The sequence below is a fragment of the Rattus norvegicus genome, chromosome 1, assembly GCF_036323735.1.
Source record: "Rattus norvegicus strain BN/NHsdMcwi chromosome 1, GRCr8, whole genome shotgun sequence".
In the NCBI taxonomy this organism is placed as follows: Eukaryota; Metazoa; Chordata; class Mammalia; order Rodentia; family Muridae; genus Rattus; species Rattus norvegicus.
Window position 1 is genome coordinate 106,914,362 of NC_086019.1, and position 19,536 is coordinate 106,933,897.

Here is a 19,536-nt window from a genome sequence, read left to right on the forward strand (position 1 = left end):
ATCTTGGTGTCTCCATCTATGTTAATTGAGAGTTTTGCAGGATACAGTAACCTGGGCTGGCATTTGTGTTCTCTTAGGGTCTGTATGACATCAGTCCAGGATCTTCTGGCCTTCATAGTTTCTGGCGAGAAGTCTGGTGTGATTCTGATAGGTCTGCTTTTATATGTTACTTGACCTTTTTCCCTTACTGCTTTTAATATTCTTTCTTTATTGTGTGCGTTTTGTGTTTTGACAATTATGTGACGGGAGGTGTTTCTTTTCTGGTCCAATCTATTTGGAGTTCTGTAGGCTTCTTGTATGCCTATGGGTATCTCTTTTTTTACATTAGGGAAGTTTTCTTCTATGATTTTGTTGAAGATATTTACTGGTCCTTTGAGCTGGGAGTCTTCACTCTCTTCTATACCTATTATCCTTAGGTTTGATCTTCTCATTGAGTCCTGGATTTCCTGTATGTTTTGGACCAGTAGCTTTTTCCGCTTTACATTATCATTGACAGTTGAGTCAATGATTTCTATGGAATCTTCTGCTCCTGAGATTCTCTCTTCCATCTCTTGTATTCTGTTGGTGAGGCTTGTATCTACAGCTCCTTGTCTCTTCTTTTGGTTTTCTATATCCAGGGTTGTTTCCATGTGTTCTTTCTTGATTGCTTCTATTTCCATTTTTAGTTCCTTCAACTGTTTGATTGTGTTTTCCTGGAATTCTTTCAGGGATTTTTGCGATTCTTTCAGGGATTTTTGTGATTCCTCTCTGTAGGCTTCTACTTGTTTATTAATGTTTTCCTGTGTTTCCCTAAGGGAGTTCTTCATGTCTTTCTTGAAGTCCTCCAGCATCATGATTTAATATGATCTTGAAACTAGATCTTGCTTTTCTGGTGTGTTTGGATATTCCATGTTTGTTTTTTTGGGAGAATTGGGCTCCGATGATGCCAAGTAGTCTTGTTTTCTGTTGCTTGGGTTCCTGCGCTTGCCTCTCGCCATCAGATTATCTCTAGTGTTACTTTGTTCTGCTATTTCTGACTGTGGCTAGACTGTCCTATAAGCCTGTGTGTCAGGATTGCTGTAGACCTGTTTTCCTCTCTTTCAGTCAGTTATGGGGACAGAGTGTTCTGCTTTCGGGCGTGTAGTTTTCCTCTCTACAGGTCTTCAGCTGTTCTTGTGGGCCTGTGTCTTGAGTTCACCAGGCAGCTTTCTTGCAGCAGAAAGGTTGGTCTTACCTGTGGTCCCGAGGCTCAAGTTCACTCGCGGGGTGCTGCCCACGGGCTCTCTGCGGTGGCAGCAACCAGGAAGACCTGTGCCGCCCCTTCCGGGAGCTTCAGTGCACCAGGGTTCCAGATGGCCTTTGGTGTTTTCCTCTGGCGTCCGAGATGTGTATGCAGAGTGCAGTCTCTTCTGGTTTCCCAGGCGTGTCTGCCTCTCTGAGGGTTTAGCTCTCCCTCCCACGGGATTTGGGTGCAGAGAACTGTTTATCCGGTCTGTTTCCTTCAGGTTCCGGCGGTGTCTCAGGCAGGGGTCCTGCCGCTCCTGGGCCCTCCCCCTCGGGAGCCCAGAGGCCTTATACAGTTTCCTCTTGGGCCAGGGATGTGGGTGCCCTGTATTTCTTTATGGGCATTATTTATGTCCATCTTAAAGTCCTCCTCCTCCATCATCATCATCGTCGTCGTCGTTGTCGTTGTCGTCATCATCATCATCATCATCATCATCATCACTGGTGATTTTCGATCTAAATCTTGCTTTTCCAGTGTGTTTTGATATCCAGTATTTGGTTTGGTGGAGAACTGGGCTCTGATGATGCCAAGTAGTCTTGGTTTCTGTTTCTTAGGTTCCTGTGCTTGCCTCTCACCATCAGGAGGTTGCCTCTGGTGCTAGCTTGTCTTGCTGTTTCTGACAGTGGCTTGACCTTCCTGTAGGCCTGTGTGTCCGCACTCTTGTAGACCTGCTTTCCTGTTTTCATTCAGCTGTTTCTGGGAACAGGTGCTCTGCTCTCACATGTGTAGGTGCTCCAGGTGACTGGCTTCCAGCTCTCAGACGAGGCACGAATTGAAAGGGTCCTGCCTCTGACTGCTCTTAGGTCCCTGTGCCCAGGGGGCACAGCTGGCACTAAGTGGTTCCCTCTTGGGTTGGGAGTGTGGGCAGAGGGTAGTTTCCTCTGATTTCTCAGGAATGTCTGCCCTTCTGAGGGTCCAGCTCTCTCTCCCACAGGATTTGCGTGTAGGGAGCTGTTTGACCGGCTCCGTTCAGTTCAGGGCACAGACCAGAACCGCAAGAACCTGCCACTGACTGCTCCTATATTCCTGTGTCCAGAGGCACTATGCAGTTTCCTCTTGGGCCAGGGATGTGGGCAAAGGTGGGCAGAAGTGGCAGTCTGTCCTGTGGTCTTAGGATGGTCCGCACTTCTGGGTGTTAAGCTCGCTCCCTCACGGGATTTGCGGTTCCTCTACCCTTATGGTGACTTCCTCCTCCTTCTCCTTCTTCCTCTTTTCCCCCAGTTGCTCCTCCTTCAACCAGGTCACTCCTAACCCACCTACTTCTAATCTCTTCAGTAATTAGTTGTAGCCAATTTTTATTTAAACAATAGTTTTAAGTGAAGAAAAAAAAAGATTTACACAGTAAAAGCTTGTAAACATAAGAAGTCACTTGTAGGCCTAGACCTGCAAGTATAGAGTTTAACATTACAGTACATAGCAATCAACCTCAACACTCATAGTTTTATTTGTAATAGCTAGAAACTGGAAACAACCCAGACGCCCCTCAACTGAAGAATGGATGAAGAAAATGTCGTTTATTTACATAATGGAATACTACTCAACTATGAAAAACAAAGACATCACTAATTTTACGGACAGATGGATGGGACTAGAAAATATCATCCTGGGTGAAGTAACCCAAACCCTAAAGGACCTATATAACCACATCATAATCCACAGACCTAAAGAAGCTAAATAAAAAGGATGGCCCAAGGGAGGATGACTGAATTTCTCAGAAGGGAAAGTAAAATAAATATAGGAGGTAGATGGAGGGAGGGAGCTGGGTGGGAGAGAAGGTGGGTGAGGGGATCAGGGCAGAGGGGATCAGGTGTAGGGAGAGGAGGGAAGAGGGAATTTAAATCTGTGGTTGTTGGGAGGTTGCTGGTGGCAGGTGGGAGTTGCAAATGTAGGAAGTACCAGAGGCCTGGGATGGGGTTGGGGAAGGACAGGCCCCAGGGATTCTATGGGGCTCATTCTTGTTGAGATTCCTAGAAGTGGGTGGAGTAAAGCCTGAAGTAGTCACCTCTTGCAGCCAGGTAGGACTCCTAGTAGAGAGATAAAGACAGCAACTCACCTACAAAACCTTCCATCCAAAATGTGTCCTGCCGACAAAATGTCCAGGGACAAAGATGGAGTAGAGATTGAAGGAACGCCCAACCAGGGACTGGCCCAATTTGAAACCTACCCCATGGGTAAGAACCAATCCTTGACACTACTGATGATACTGTTCTGCTTGCAGACAGAAACCTAGCATAACTGTCTTCTGAGAGGCTCCACCCAGCAGCTGACTGAAACGCACGCAGAGACCCCTAGCTAAACATTAGATGGAGCTTGGGGAGTCTTGTGAAAAGATTGGGGCAAGGATTGAGGGACCCGAAGAGGATAGGGGCTCTACAGGAAGGTCAAAGTGTCAATTAATCTGGACTCTTGGAGATTCACAGAGACTGAACCAACAACGAGAGAACCTGGGCTGAGCCTAGGCCTTCTGAACATTTGTAGCAGATGAGCAGCTTGGTCTTCATATGGATTCCCCAACAATTGAAGCAGGAGCTGTGCTTGAACCTGTTGCCTGCCTTTGGATCCCATTCCCCTAACTGGGCTGCCTTGTCTGGCCTCTGTGGGAGAGGATGCAAGTAGTCCTGAGAGACTTGATGTCCTGAGGGTAGAGGGGGTTTGGGGGTGTGGTGATATTCAGGGAAGGAGGCTTCTTCTTCTCAGAGAGCAAGGTAATGAGGGAGTTGGGGGAGGAGATGTATAAGGGGGGAATGGCAGGAGGAGGGACTGATATTGTGACATTAAAATAAATAAATTAATTAATTAAAAAAGAAATGGATTAGGAAGTGTGGCCTTGATGGAGGAAGTGTGTCATTTGGGGGTGGGTTTTGATGTCTCAAAAAGCCCATGCCAGGCCTAGGCCTAGGCGCCCTCCACCCCCTCCTGGGATGCAACTCTGAGTGATTTCCCCTGTGCTGTCATACTGCCTTGGTGAGAATGGCCTAAAGCTCTGAAACCAAGCAAGTCCCCAATGAAATGCTTTCTTTTATAAGAGTTGCTTTGGTCATTGTGTGTCTTCTTAGCAACAGAACAGTGACTAAGATATACTACTCATTTCTAATTTTATTAATTTGGGTGTTCATTACCCTACTTAAAAAAATATAATGTCTCTTGGATTCCAGACTGGCTTCAAACCCATAATGCAGCTGAGGCTGCTATTGAATTCCTTACAGTGTTGTCTCCTGGTGCTGTATGGTTACTCCATGTACTGGGACCATGATTTCTTTGGAACTATTACCAGAATATCAGAGCTCATGGTACCCATCACCACAAACACTCATAGGAAGATACAAGTTAAGTCTTTAAACTGTATTAGAGAGCTGGCAATCTGAGAAGGCATTGGGTTAACTTGCTAGAATGCGAACATTTTACACTCTTTCATGAAGTAGGATTTATGGGGATGAAGATAAAGGCACTAAATCACTGTGGAGCTCAGTCTTGCCCCTCTGGTCGGGTAGCTAACCACGATTCTAAAACCTGTAACATATGTGTTTTCTCATTATCATCAATTACACTCTTTATTTATTCTCTGGATATTTGGTCTTAAAAATTTCTTGGAATACTGAGTTTAGTATTAGTCTGTTAGTAGCACCCCATGCTCCCCCAGGCTGGAGTTAACTAAGAAAAACCAAGCCACTAACAGTACATACATATTAAAATATTAATAATGTATACTGCGGTTTTGTGTCAACTTGACACAAGCTAGAGTCATCATAGAAGAAGCCTCAGTTGAGGAAATGCCTCCATGAGATCCAACTGTAGGGCATTTTCTCAATTAGTGATCAATGCAGGAGGGCTTAGCCCACTGTGGGTGGTGCCATGCCTGGGTTTGTGGTCCTGGGTTCTATGAGAAAGCAGGCTGAGCCAGTCATGAGGAGCAAGCCAGTAAGCAGCCCTCCTTCATAGCCTCTGCATCAGCTCCTACCTCCAGGTTCCTGCTCTGTTTGAGTTCCTGTCCTGATTTCCTTTGGTGATAAATAGTAATGTGGAAGTGTAAGCCAAACAAACCCTTTCCTCCCCAACTTGCTTTTTGGTCGTGGTGTTTTGTCACAGCGATAGAAATCCTAACTAAGACAGCATGTGAGAGGAGATTCCTTTCTACAATAAAGTACAAAGTCTTCCTATAGCATGAAGTAGAAAGGTATCTTTATCTACCATTCCCCATGGTTAGCGTTAACTCTTCAATCCTATGATCAGTTTTACATGGATGACAGCATCCCACTGCCATGAATCTTTTTGGCTGTTAGCATAACTTCTTCCTAGCAAAGTAATTATCTAACACATATTTTGCATGTTGGAGCACACTGTATGCAAAACCAAAACATTACTATTAAAAGAATAGAGAACAGGAAACTCTGGGAGGATTTCTTGAGTCTTGTCAGGCTTAGGAGGCAAGAGACAAGAGAAGATCAAAACTGAAGAAACCCTCTCTCTTGTTTACACCAGAGATGCTTTTATGAATTATCTTAACTCCTTGCCAGATATAAACAATTTTTAGAACATACTGTGAAAACTAGAGTCTTTTTTTGTTTTTTCTTTTTTTCGGAGCTGGGGACCGAACCCAGGGCCTTGCGCTTGCTAGGCAAGCGCTCTACCACTGAGCTAAATCCCCAACCCTGAAAACTAGAGTCTTTGGCAGATTAGATACTTCCTCTCTCCAGAGGGTAGCAATGCCCCCTTCTATGGTTTTTGATCCGAAGTTTGAGGGCTTGGGACTGATATGCTAGACTTGATGTGAACATTCTCAGATTATGTCAGCACCTAAAATATATGCTCTAAATGGGATACAAATAGGAGCCAAGGTTAAGGAGATACTCAGTTCTTTCTAGGTCACCATAGCCACGCATAAGAAACCTTTCTCCTTACCTACTCAGCTCTAATTGCTTTGGAAGGGCTAGCTTGAAAGCGCCTATTTTTAGGTTTGTTGGTGCATATCTCAGGCTGGCCTCAAGCTCAACGTTCTTCTGCTTTGGCCTCCCAAGTGTTGGGTTTACAAGCATGCAACCACTGTGCCCAGCATGAGTCCAGTTTGGTTTTTATAACTTCCCTCCTTGTCTCAGAAAGCTCTCTTTGAAGACTCACAGATGAAGCATCTGGTCATTTGGTTTTGACTGTTCCTCATTCCTGGGATGAGAGCTGCTCTGGTTGGTCTGGGGTGTCTGTAAGTGACAGATGTTAAGGAGTTAGCACCGATAAATCCATTTATGAGCAAATTCGTAAGAAGTAGAAAAGTACTTAGTCAAGTCCATCTGGAGTTCATGGTAAACTTAATTCTGTCTGTCCCATGGGTGATGCCCTAGCATCTAAAAAATTACAGCTTGGATTCTTTTGTTAGAAGATATACTCTGAAATATGTCTATAGACAACATTTATTGGAATTACAAAGAACATTTATTCCTTTGAAGAACATTGGAGCTAGCTAGTGCTTTTTCCCTCACCCTGGAGGATCAAGGGGAAGCAAATAGTAGCTCAGAAGCAGTAGCTGGACAGGAGACCCACCTTTGGAATTAGTGATACCATGCTGGACTCAGGCAATTTACATCTTCATTAAAAACCCAGCGTATCTGACACTCAAACTAATAGAAGAAAAACTAGGGAAGCATCTCGAACACATGGGCACTGGAAAAAATTTCCTGAACAGAACACCAATGGCTTATGCTCTAAGATCAAGAATCAACAAATGGGATCTCATAAAACTTCAAAGCTTCTGTAAGGCAAAGGACACTGTGGTTAGGACAAAACGGCAACCAACAGATTGGGAAAAGATCTTTACCAATCCTACAACAGATAGAGGCCTTATATCCAAAATATGCAAAGAACTCAAGAAGTTAGACCGCAGGGAAACAAATAACCCTATTAAAAAATGGGGTTCAGAGCTAAACAAAGAATTCACAGCTGAGGAATGCCGAATGGCTGAGAAACACCTAAAGAAATGTTCAACATCTTTAGTCATAAGGGAAATGCAAATCAAAACAACCCTGAGATTTCACCTCACACCAGTGAGAATGGCTAAGATCAAAAACTCAGGGGACAGCAGATGCTGGTGAGGATGCGGAGAAAGAGGAGCACTCCTCCATTGTTGGTGGGATTGCAGACTGGGACAACCATTCTGGAAATCAGTCTGGAGGTTCCTCAGAAAATTGGACATTGAACTGCCTGAGGATCCAGCTATACCTCTCTTGGGCATATACCCAAAAGATGCCCCAACATATAAAAAAGACACGTGCTCCACTATGTTCATCGCAGCCTTATTTATAATAGCCAGAAGCTGGAAAGAACCAGATGCCCTTCAACAGAGGAATGGATACAGAAAATGTGGTACATCTACACAATGGAATATTACTCAGCTATCAAAAACAATGACTTTATGAAATTCGTAGGCAAATGGTTGGAACTGGAAAATATCATCCTAAGTGAGGTAACCCAACCACAGAAAAACACACATGGTATGCACTCATTGATAAGTGGCTATTAGCCCAAATGCTTGAATTACCCTAGATGCCTAGAACAAATGAAACTCAAGGCGGATGATCAAAATGTGAATGCTTCACTCCTTCTTTAAAAGGGGAATAAGAATACCCGTGGCAGGGAATAGAGAGGCAAAGATTAAAACAGAGACAGAAGGAGCACCCATTCGAGCCTGCCCCACATGTGGCCCACACATATACAGCCATCCAATTAGACAAGATAGATGAAGCAAAGAAGTGCAGGCTGACAGGAGCCGGATGTAGATCGCTCCTGAGAGACACAGCCAGAATACAGCAAATACAGAGGCGAATGCCAGCAGCAAACCACTGAACTGAGAATAGGACCCCCGTTGAAGGAATCAGAGAAAGAACTGGAAGAGCTTGAAGGGGCTCGAGACCCCATATGTACAACAATGCCAAGCAACCAGAGCTTCCAGGGACTAAGCCACTACCTAAAGACTATACATGGACTGACCATGGACTCTGACCTCATAAGTAGCAATGAATATCCTAGTAAGAGCACCAGTGGAAGGGGAAGCCCTGGGTCCTGCTAAGACTGAACCCCCAGTGAACTAGATTGTTGGGGGGAGGGCGGCAAAGGGGGAAGGATGGGGAAGGGAACACCCATAAAGAAGGGGAGGGGGAGGGATTAGGGGGATATTCGCCCGGAAACCGGGAAAGGGAATAACACTCGAAATGTATATAAGAAATACTCAAGTTAATAAAAAAAAAGAAAAAAAGAAAAAAAAGATACTTAAAAAAAAGTTTCTTCTTTCAGTGGTGATAGGGCATATTAGATCTGTCATGATAAACATAGAGTTTTAAATTTAAAATCAGGATTATTTACTATATGACAGAAGATTTACTATAAAATTCTATTAACAAAAAAAACCCAGCGTATATGAAAACAATAAAGATAAGCAATATTTATAATGACATTTTATAATACTGCATCTATTAAGGGTTAATTCATAATGCTATATCAATTTGTGTGTGTGTGCTTATATATGTGTCTCACAAGGACATCATTTTTTGTTTCAGCCAGAAAATTTAACTCTAATGAGTCAATGAACACAGAGGCTTAGATTTTAATATTCTCTTTTTATAAACAATGCTAATTTTTCCTTGGTAAGTTTGTAAATTTAGTATAGAACATCAAATGAAATGCTAAAATACCTCATATCACCATTTATAATAGAATTTGCTATTTATTAGCAATGGCTAAATGTTGAATGACAACTTTATCTTCCAATCTTAGTAATGAGAGAATTTATGTACAGTTCAAAGCCTAGAAGCAATGCAAAAGTGTCTCTACGTGCAAATCAGTCCTTTAGATTTTTAAAAGTCTTTTATACATGCATATTATGTTTGCCTAGAAAAAAATCAGTTCAGAAATTTTCTGAGCATTTAACAAATGGATACTTTTAATAAAATTCAATAGAACAAACCATTAAATGTAATGCATTATTTCTCTTTCGAAAACCTGTAGCAAGTTTTCTTTTATTTTGCAGTCTGCTTCCAGAACTGACATTTGAAAGCAAAGTTCTTGCATGACCAGCTTTTTCCTTTGTTCTATTTACAAATGTGGGTGCCCTTGCATTTAAGGCATAGATGTTCAGAATTGATAGTTCATCCTGGTAGATTTTTCCTTGAATGAGTATGAAGTGTCCTTCCCCATCTTTTTTGATAACTTTTGGATGAAAGTCTATTTTATTGGATATTAGAATGGCTACTCCAGTTTGTTTCTTGGGACCATTTGCTTGGAAAATTTTTCCCATTCTTTTACTCTGAGATAGTGTCTGTCTTTGTCACTGAGGTATGTTTCCTGTATGTAGCAAAATGCTGGGTCCTGTTTACGAATAGGAATGTGTAGCATTGGGGACGGGCAACTGGGGGTAGCCAGTAGAAAGTCTCAGACACTAGGGAAATGAGAGGTTCTCAGGACCCAACAGGGATGACATTAGCTGAAATATTTAACAATGGAGAGATAGAACCTGTAGAGACCACCTCTAGCAGATAGGTATAGCCCCCAGTTCAGGGATGTGGCCTCCCACCTATCTCAAAAAATGCTAACCCAGAATTGTCCCTGTTTAAAGGAAATGCAGGGACAAAAAACTGGAGCAGAGACTGAAGGAAAGGCCATTCAGAAACCACTCCTCCTAGGGATCCATCCCATCTATAGACATCAACCTTGACATTATTGTTGATGTCAAGAAGCACTTACTGACAGGAGCCTGGTATAGCTGTCCCCTGAGAGGCTCTGACAGCACCCACCCGACTAATACAGATGTAGATACTCATAGCCAACCATTGGACTGAGCCTGGGAACCCCAGTGGAAGAGTTAGGGCAAAGAATGAAGGAGCTGAAGGGGTTTACAACACCATAGGAAGAACAACAATATCAACTAACCAGACTCACCAGAGCTCCCAGGGACTGAATCACCAACCAAAGAGTATATGTACATGGAGGGATCCATGGCTCTAACTACATATGTAGCAGTGGATTGCATTATCTGGCATCGGTGGGAAGGGAGGCCCTTGGCCCTGTGGAGGCTGTGATACCCCAGGATAGTGGGATGGTAGAGGGGTGAGGCAGGAGTGGGTGGGTAGGTAGAGTAGCGCCTTCATAGAGGTAAAGTGGAAGAGTGATGGAATGGGGGTTTTCAGAGGTGAAACCAGGAAGGGGACAACATTTAAAATGTAAATAAATAAAATAGCCAATAGAAAAAGAAAGAAAGAAACCTTAGTGCCCATACTTAATGACATTCTTACTCTAGCAAGGTCATACTTCTCAGTCCTCCCCCAGAAGCCACTAACTGGAGACCAAGTATTCAAACATATGAGCTAATAGGGGCTCTTCTCATTCAACCCACCACACTCATGTTGATTGAATAATTTTTTCTTAGTGTTTAACGTTCTTAGTTCTTTGAATACTCTGGATACTAATCCTCCATGTGATGAACATCTGGTTAAACCTTTCTTTCATCAGTGTCTCATAAGTTTCTTCTCTTTTTGTTTGCTATGTGTAATGTTTTAGTTTGATGCTATGCCATTTGCCAGTTCCAGCATTTGAATGGTGCAGACAGGGAGACTGCAAGCCTGAGGCTTGATTTGGTTCCTAGGGGGGTGGTCAAAGAAAAGAAAACAGGAAAGAAGAAAGGAAGACATTGAAATTAGGTGTTATGGAATTAAAAATGGGGCTCAGCAGTTAAGATCATTGGCTGCTCTTACAGAGGACCTGAGTTCAATTGTGAGTACACATGGCAGCTCATGACTATCTATAACTCTAGTTCTGGGGATCTGACACCCTCACAAAGACAGACATGCAGGCAAAACACCAATGCACATGAAATAAAAATAAATATTTAAAATGAGAGGGTATATAAAAGACAAAGAAAAAGTGGCATAAATAAGAATCCATCTCTAAATATTTTTATGGATTGGTCTGATTAAAAGTTTATGTAGAAAGATGTTAAGCATTCCAAAATAGGACATAAAAGAGAGAAATAAAAACAAAAAAAATTAAAAAGAAAACAGGTTTGTGATCTTTTAAGGTCAGTCATACGGGCAGCTGTGGAAGGCTTTGACTCGGTGCATCGCTTCCTTTTGTGACCTCTTAACTCTGTTTTAGTCGATGAAAACCAATTTGTTTAGTATTTGGCTTCCTCTCTCCTTTTTGGTGGTACTTGCCCAGCAACCACAAGATGTGGTTTGTGTGCAGAGATAGCCATGAATATGTATAGCAGACAAGTTTCCATTGACTGGTCCTAGCCTTTCGCACCTTTAGATGTCTGTGGGTGGACGTTGTCTATCAGAGTGCAGTGCTCTGCACCACAGTAGACTGCTCTGTGTTCTGACTTTTTCACACCATAGTTCCTACATAGAATTTTTGGCAACTGCTTCCCCTAAACCTCTCCTCGCTAGTTTCCATAATTGATGGCCCCAAACAGGAAACATTGTTATATCTCTCATAACTATACTTGATTTCCCACCATGTTCAGTTCAAATCTTTGACTCAAAATCTTTCCCTTGTAGTTAACTTCAGGCAAGCACTCATTGGATTATAGTAAGACCTGAGAATCTTCAGAGATATGACAGTGCAGGGACGTTGGATTTCTCAAGCTGGAGACTCAGGAATTTTTCCAAATGGATTGCCCTACTACCCAGGGCTGGGAGGAATAATAGAGAACTTTCTCAGTGCCGTTGCGTCATACAGGCTACAGGACCTTTGTCTGGTCAGAATGCAACTTTGGCTGGCACTAAGAACAATGTTACTTTCCCTTTTTAGCTCTCTGGTTTCTCTTTTCCCTGTGCTCATTTGTTACGCTGCAGCACACCTGCGACTTCCATAGAGAAAAGCAGTTTCTTTTTCTATTCTACTCTCTCAATTCTCTTTTTAATGCTACTATTTTAATGCTACTGTGTGTGTGTGTGTGTGTGTGTGTGTGTGTGTGTGTGTGTGTGTGTCTGTGTGCGCGCGCGCGCGCGCGCGCGGATGTGAACCACCAGATTTTATTTCTTACATTGTGGACTGAGAAAACAGCAAGGTGTGATTTTTGGTTCCCAAGTGCGAAAGGAGAGCACCAAGCGTGGTAGGCGAATGAATCAGATCTGTTCAATTGGATTTTACCAAGCCAGATCCATGGCTCTAGTAGCTAATTAAGTTATTTCAGACTTCCTATTGCTATACACGGCCAGTGCTTGCTAAAGATTCACTCGATGAGAAAAGTACAAAATTGATAGAGAAAGAAGCAGGGAGAGCTACAGGGTTCTCCTGAAACCAACTGCAATGTGTAATGGGAGAGGTCAGCCGAGCAAGCCACTATCATCTTTAAAAGGTCCTTAGTTCAATTCCCAGCAACCACATGGTGGTTTCCAGCCATCTGTAGTGTGATCCTATGACCTCTTCTGGTGTGTCTGAAGACAGCAACAGTGTACTCATATACATAAAATAAATACATAATTAAAAAGGAAACCTAACCAAAGTAAAACAAACAAAAAACAAAACAAAACAAAACAAAAAACAATCATGAAGTTCCTAGATTCTGAGTTTGCCTTTCTGCTCACAGACTTGGCTTGCAGAATTTGAGGGAGCCTTTGGTATTGCCAGAGGAAGCAGAAGCAGCCGGGAAGGCTGGGTGACAGGAAAGCCCCTTTCAATCCCCTAAAGCACTTCCTCATAGAAGCTAACAGGACTCCAGCCTTTCGCTGCACACTCCTCACCCCCCCCACCCCCCCGCGCGCGCTCACGGTCCTGCAGTGGAAGTGCCCGCTGAAGAGCTAAATCGGTCCGCTGGCTGGGTGACCCAAGGATGAGAAGGAAGCTGCGATTGGGGAGGAAAAACAAAACAAAACTGTGAGCAGAAAACGGTGGAGCATGGTAGGGGAGGAAGCCCGAGGGGGCGGGGAGAGAGGAGCAGCTGGCTTGTGCTCAGGGGGTCTGTTAGAAGTAACCCCTCAAATATTCATTTCAGTTCAAGCATCTGCTCTAGAGTCTTCTTTGCCCAGATCCTCGAGTCTGCCTCAGGAAGGTTGTCCAGGCGACTCCCATCCCCCATCCCCCATGCCCTAACCCCTACCCCAGAGTGGGGAGAAGCCATTGTGGAAGCCTCACAGCAGGTCCCTGCTTGGGATTTGGGAACAGAGCAGCTTCTGCCTTTGAGGAATAAACAGCATTCTTTCCATCAAGCTTTTGTTTAGGATGGGCATTAATATTTGGTCCTTGGAAACAAACCAGTAATTATCTCGGATTTAGGTCTGGTAGGTTGGGACGAAGGGTACTTGGATGCCCAGTTTAGTTGCTTCCCTGGTGGCAACGACACAAATGACGACACAAATGATGTAGGAGCTGGACTTTCAGTTGTTCCAATTTCCATTCTGACTCCTGGACCAGGTATTTGTTTAGCTCCACCCTGAAGGGACACAATGGTACGAAGTACAACTTGTCATGCACTTAGAAAGACCATGAAGGGTACCGGCTTTTATTAGGTAAAGTTCATGCTTCTGGGGTCTTCCCGGCCCCGTAGACAGACAAAAGTCTCGTAGACAAAAATTGTAGCTAGAAGTTACAATTGGGTAAGATTTCCCCCTTTACATAGGCAAATAGACAGTTTTCTTTTTTCCTTTTTTCTTTTTTTATTAACTTGAGTATTTCTTACTTACATTTCGAGTGTTAATCCCTTTCCTGGTTTCTGGGCAAACATCCCCTAATCCCTCCCCTCCCCTTCGTTTTGGGTGTTCCCCTCCCCATCCTCCCCCCATTGCCGCCCTCCCCCCAACAATCTAGTTCACTGGGGGTTCAGTCTTAGCAGGACCCAGGGCTTCCCCTTCCACTGGTGCTCTTACTAGGATATTCATTGCTACCTATGGGGTCAGAGTCCAGGGTCAGTCCATGTATAGTCTTTAGGTAGTGGCTTAGTCCCTGGAAGCTCTGGTTGCTTGGCATTGTTGTTCAAAAGAGGTCTCGAGCCCCTTCAAGCTCTTCCAGTTCTTTCTCTGATTCCTTCAACGGGGGTCCTGTTCTCAGTTCAGTGGTTTGCTGCTGGCATTCGCCTCTGTATTTGCTGTATTCTGGCTGTGTCTCTCGGGAGAGATCTACATCCGGCTCCTGTCAGCCTGCACTTCTTTGCTTCATCCATCTTGTCTAATTGGGTGGCTGTATAAGTATGGGCCACATGTGGGGCAGGCTCTGAATGGGTGTTCCTTCTGTGTCTGTTTTAATCTTTGCCTCTCTTTGATTCCGAATCACTTTGCAAATAGACTAAGGAATTCATGATGTCCGTATTCAGGCGTTTAGAAAGGATCCATCACTTTCGATGATGTGAGTTCCATCTTCTGAACCAAAACGACAGGTTCCTGCTCAGGAATCCTTCACTGATGTTGCAAAGAAGCACAGACAATCCTTAAATGCCCTTGCTCAATCCTTGGTTTGCAGGACCGTACTGCTCCGTGAGAATCATCGTCCCTGTTACAGAAGAGGAGGCAGGCTTTCACAGATTAAAAACCATCAACATCCAGCTTCTGCTGAGTCCAGGGCCTAGCTATGTGTGGTACGTGTTCCTTACTGGAGTAACATGTGCCATGTCCCCACATTGTTCCAAGTCTGTATATCATGTCATGCCCCTAGAATTTCTGAGGAAGGAAAAGTAAGTCTGAGATAGGATCTGAGGGACTTTGAGGAGAGTGAGTAGGCGTCGCACAGTATTTTTCTGTATTGTAACAGAAAACTTCACTGAAGTTCAGGAATCAAAATGAGATGATCTCAGATAATGCTGGTCACCAGGATCAGGCCAGCATGGGAGAGAGCGGATCCTGGTTAAGGGCCAAGGGGTTGTATGCCCATTTGGAAAAATAGGAAAGAGGGTTACTGTCCCTGGTACGCTAGAAATCTTTAACATTTCAGATGTTAAAGACACAACCCCTGGTACTGAGGAGATGGCTCAGTGGCCATGCACGCCTCCCACGTAAGGACCTGAGTTCAAATCTCTAGCATCCATGAAAAAGGAAAGCATACATGCATATACCTTTAATCTATATTAAAGGTTGGGGACCGCAGATCCCAGAAGCTCTCCAGCCATCCATCCCAGCTGAAATAGCTAGCTTCAGTTTCACCAAGAGACCCTGTTTCACGAGACGAAAGTGGAGAGTGATAGAAGAAGACATTGACATCCTCCTCTGGCTCCCTTATGTGCACGGTGATGTGTACATCACCCTTGTAAATAAAGGACAAAATGGTTTAACAAAAGCTAAGGGACATAAACGTGTCCCCAGCCCCCCAAGAGTATCTAGGAGGCCACGCAGATCTTAAGTATATTATCCTGTTTCAGCTCTAGTGCTGGGATTGCGGGCCAGTTCCAACACACAAAACAAATACTCTTTTTTTCCTAAACAAAACAAAAAAACAAAACAAAAAAAACCCCTTTATGTTCCTTTATTGGAGTAAGATTCCTGACATATACAGTGATGTATTTACTAAACAGAGACCTGTACAGAAATTATACACAATCCATCTAGACAGATTTTGGTTACACTTTGCCTATTGATGGAATAGTTCCATTTATAAAGTTTTATACATCAGAAAGCTTTGAATTTGACCAGGCTGTCCATTAATCATCTCTGGAAAAGTGGCATTTCATTTTAGCTCTATTTAACAGCATTAAAAAGCTTATGCATCAGGTTGCTTCCCGAAACATTGTTCTCTGCACGGGGGTGCTGAGCAGACAGCGCTTCAATGACACAGTTCAGAGTCAAGTCTGAGCGCTTCTGCTACATATTGGTGACAGATAGTACCGACCGTCTCACCGGCTGCTTACCCTGACAGCCCACCTTCTCGGTCAGTTCACACTGCCAGTGAAGACACACCAGCTGCTGTCCTTCGTAGATGGCCTTAGAGCATCAGGTCAGTGACAGTGGGACAGGTGCTGCCGTGAGATCCAGGTAACTAAAGTCCTATTTTATTTTGAAAAAAAAAAGCCAAATTGAGATAAAAACCAAGGATACATATCAGGAACCAAATTGTACTACAAGGGATGTGTCCAAATATGATCTTTGATGACCTCTCAAAGGTCAGTAAAGCAGGTAAAGAAGCTCTCTGGTCTTTGTGCTGCCTTTTCCTGCAGGTCTTATTCTGCATTTGACTTGAGCGTTTCCATTTGATTTCAGTGGACTTTGAAGATGGGTTACCTCTTTCATTCAGGTGAAATTCTTTGGAGAGAACCTTATTTTCAAAGCAAGGCTTTTCCTCAAAATAAAAATCTCTTCGGTAACCTGATTTAATGTCTTCAAATTTTGTCACCTCAACTCTGGTCAGATAATGCAGGGCCTCCTCATCTTTCCCCAGGCAGTGCAGACACTTGTGGATGGTTGACAAATAAATGTTGTTACCCAAAAATTTTGGATTTTGGTGATCAATTCTGACCTCTTCTGAAACAATGGTTGGCAGAGTTTGTTATATTTTTGCTCTACTTTCAAAATTTCCTCACAGGCTTGTTCATTAAGTCTGTCTATTTAATTTTACACCTCAGCAATATGCTCACTTGCTCCTGACTGTTCTTTGTTTCCCTTGGGCAGGACGGGAGAGGCCGAGTTGTCCTTCAGCTTCTGGGCAGCAGACGTCTGGGTTTCTTGGGCTGAGGCAGGACCACAGGTTGCTGCTTAGGCTCGAGGGAGGTAGCCAGGAGACAGAGGCCAGAGCAGGTGGGGGCCTCCCTGGGTGTCGTCCCCAACCTGGCAACTCAAGTCTCTTTGAGGCTAGGTGTCTCTGTTCCCACTGAGGTCAGTCAAGACAGCCCAGCTAGTAGAATATCTCCCACAGGCAGGCAACAGCTTTTGGGATAGCCCCCGCTCTAGTTGTTTAGGGCCCATATGGAGACCAAGCTGCACATCTGCTACATATGGGAGGGGAGGCCTAGATCCAGCCCATGTATGTTCTTCGGTTGGTGGTTCAGACTCAGAGCCCTGAGGGTCCAGGTTAGTTCATTTTGTTGGTCTTTCTGTGGAGTTCCTATCCCCTTAGGTCTGTAATCTTTCCTCCTATTCTTCCATAAGAGTCCCCAAGCTCCACCCACTGGCTGTGGGTGTCTGTATCTGTCTGAGTCAGCTGCTGGGTGGAACCATGAAAAGATTCTATAAGGGGAAGTTGAAGTATGAGGCTTGGAATATAAAGAGGTGCTTATGCCTGTAGCAGTTGGAGAAAGGACTTAGGTGACTAACAACTGCTGATGAAAGTTTATCAGATGTCACTTCCAAATCCCTCAGGGCCAAAATTAGTACTTCCCCATTTTACAGTGGGGGCAATGGGAAGAAACTCAGAATGGATGTTAACTCCTGGTCTCATAGTATGGATTTGAACTCAGTAGGACCGCAAACACCCCTTTACTCCTTTTTATTTATTTATTTTTTATTGGATTTTTAAAAATTTGCATTTCAAATGTCATTCCCTTTCCTGGTTTTCCGTCCATAACCCCGTTATCCACTCCCCCTCCCCTTCTTCTATGAGGGTGTTCCCCACCCCCCCTCCCTGACATTGAAATTGAAAGAGGAAACTTTCTCCAGTTCAGAGAAGTACCCAGCAGTGGATGCATCCATTCTGTGCTCTCAGACAAGCTTTCTCAGTCTTGACTGACCAGGAAAGCAAGTTGAAGGAAATCAAGAAGCCTTATACACGGTGCACTTATTTTTTCTTATTAAACCTGGAGAGTCCATGAGCACCTATGATCCTATTTTAGTAACTGTTTTACCTCAACATTTCAACCATATGTTGTAATCTCCTCACATAGCACAGGAAAATGAGATTAAGTAATGGAGTTTTTTTAAAATTGGATATTTTATTTATTTACATTTCAAATTTTATCCCCTTTTCCAGTTTCCCCTCTGGACACTCCCTAACCTATCTTCCCTACCCCTGCTTCTATGAGGGCACTCCCCTACCCACCCACTTCTGCCTCCATGCCCTGGTATTTCCCTACACTGGAGCATTGAGCCTTCACAGGACCAAGCGCCTTTCCTCTCATTGATGCCCAATAAGGCCATCCTCTGCTACGTATGTGGCTGGAGCCATGGTCCCTCCATGTGTATTCTTTGATTGGTAGTTTAGTCCCTGGGAGCTCTGGGGGATCTGGTTGGTTGATATTGCTGTTCTTCCTATGGGTTGCAAACCCCTTCAGCTATGAAGGAGGTTTTCCTGAGATCTTCTCATCAAAAGCATGCCCACTACCAATCTTGCTCACCTGTGTCCTATTCCATTACTTTATTTCTGAGGAGCTTCTGACAAACCAACTTGTCAACAGGATCTGCCAGACCATCAGGGGCTGTAGAGACTGCTACTTCCCCTCAGAACCCATGCTCCTTTTCTGGCATATAGTGGCTCTCAAAATTTTAATCCAGAAAATACAAGCAATTCTTTAATTTCTCTTGATGTCACATGACACCATGTAACCAATTGGATGTGAGCAGAAACAGCTCAACCACCTCTTGGATCATGAGCTTAACGGTAGCATAGCCTTCTGGGATATTTAGTCTTGACTGCCAACTTGACAGGAACCAGAGTCACTTGGGAGACAAGCCAGTGAGATTATCTAGATTAGGTTAATTGGGGTAGAAAGATCTATTCTGTAAGGACACCATCCCATGGACTGGTGTGGTGGTTTGAATGAAAATATTTCCTATAGGTTCATGTATTTGAACACTTGATCCACATTTGGTGACATTGTTTGAAGAGGCTTAGAGGAGGTGTGGCCTTGTTGGGCGAAGTGAGCCACTCGAGGTGGGCTTTGAGAGCTTATAAACTCGTCTCACCCCCAGTTTGCTCTCTCTGCCTGCATGCTTATGGGTGTGACTTCTCATCCTGCTCTAGCCACCATGCCTCCTGCCATCATGGATGGATGCACTTGTATACCTCTGGTACCTGAAGGCCAAATAAACTCCCTCAATGTCATCACAGCAGGAGAAAGGTATGTAGTACAGCTGGGCTTCCAGATGGAGAAAGTGGAGAAAGCTGGTTGAGCATGAGGATTCTCCAATCTCTGCTTCCTGTCTGCAGGCGCCTGCTGCTTGTGTCTTCACTGCCATCAAGGACTGTATCCTCAAACCCTGAGCCCAAATAAACTCTTCTTAAAGTTGCTTCTGCCAGCTTGTTGTCACAGCAACAAGGCAAGTAACTAACATGCCTCCAGTTCCTGCCTTCCTTTTCTATGATAGACTGCTGATATTCCTGGGACTACACCATTTCTATAACGTAACCAATAAATAATGTTTTCACTTCCTTTATATATT

The 19,536-nt window shown here is 43.9% G+C and overlaps 1 pseudogene; it reads right to left on the reverse strand.

Moving 5' to 3' along the window:
- Positions 1–19,332, reverse strand: part of Set-ps1 (Set nuclear proto-oncogene, pseudogene 1) — a 44,216-nt pseudogene extending 24,884 nt beyond the window's left edge.
- Between the last annotated feature and the right edge of the window lie 204 nt (positions 19,333–19,536).